At 54.5% G+C, this 776-nt stretch overlaps 1 non-coding gene across 1 annotated transcript; it reads right to left on the minus strand.

Moving 5' to 3' along the window:
* Positions 1–73, minus strand: TRNAG-CCC (transfer RNA glycine (anticodon CCC)). The gene has a single exon. It is a non-coding gene; the product is annotated as a tRNA-Gly (tRNA).
* Between the last annotated feature and the right edge of the window lie 703 nt (positions 74–776).

The raw sequence follows: 776 nt of genomic DNA on the forward strand, positions 1-776 counted from the left end.
TGGAGGTACCGGGGTTCGAACCGGGGACCTCGTACATGGGAAGCACATGCTCTACCACTGAGCTACAACCCCCACCCCAACCTTCCCTGAAATAAAAATGGACACCAGGATTCCGCATGAACCAAGTATCAAATTTCAGTGAAAGCCAGGCTCCAACCCCTTTCTTGCGTGATGCCTCACTTGCCTCTCCCTAATCCTGACCCTGTCCGTTCCTGTATTTAAACAAAATATAAATATCTGTATTTAACGTTTTGTGACTGAGCCGAGAGCTTCACTGGCCTCACCCCAGTCAGTCCCTGCCCTGCTGTCCTGGCTCCACCGTCACTGTTCTTTCTTCTCCATGTTGTGCCCTGGGTTTCTCGTCTTCACTCTTTCTTGCTCCAACCATCAAGACCCCCCTCCTGGGTTCCCCCACCCCCAAAATCTTCCGCCACTGTCTGCTTTGCTCTCAGCTGCCCCGATAGCTTCCTGGGGGCAGAGTGGTCAAGTCATTCCTTTGCTGAAAACCTTCGGTGAAAACCCCAGGTGAGGGCCACACTCACCTTTAAGACATGCAAAGCCCTCTCTCCTGAGCCCGCAAAACCGGCCCCGCAGGCGTGTAAAACAAATGGCGTGACCTCTGTGGTCGCACACCCATCTATGTCCACAGCAGCATCACTCACAGCCTCCAGAGCTGGCCGTGGAAGGATGAATGGATCCGCAGCTGCGGTCTGTGTCCGCAGTGGAGAGCTGCTCAGCCTGGAAAAGGAAGGGAATTCCGACAGAGGCTGCAGCCC

The sequence above is a fragment of the Artibeus jamaicensis genome, unplaced genomic scaffold (genome assembly GCF_021234435.1).
Source record: "Artibeus jamaicensis isolate MK-2021 breed Jamaican fruit bat unplaced genomic scaffold, CSHL_Jam_final contig_233, whole genome shotgun sequence".
In the NCBI taxonomy this organism is placed as follows: domain Eukaryota; kingdom Metazoa; phylum Chordata; class Mammalia; order Chiroptera; family Phyllostomidae; genus Artibeus; species Artibeus jamaicensis.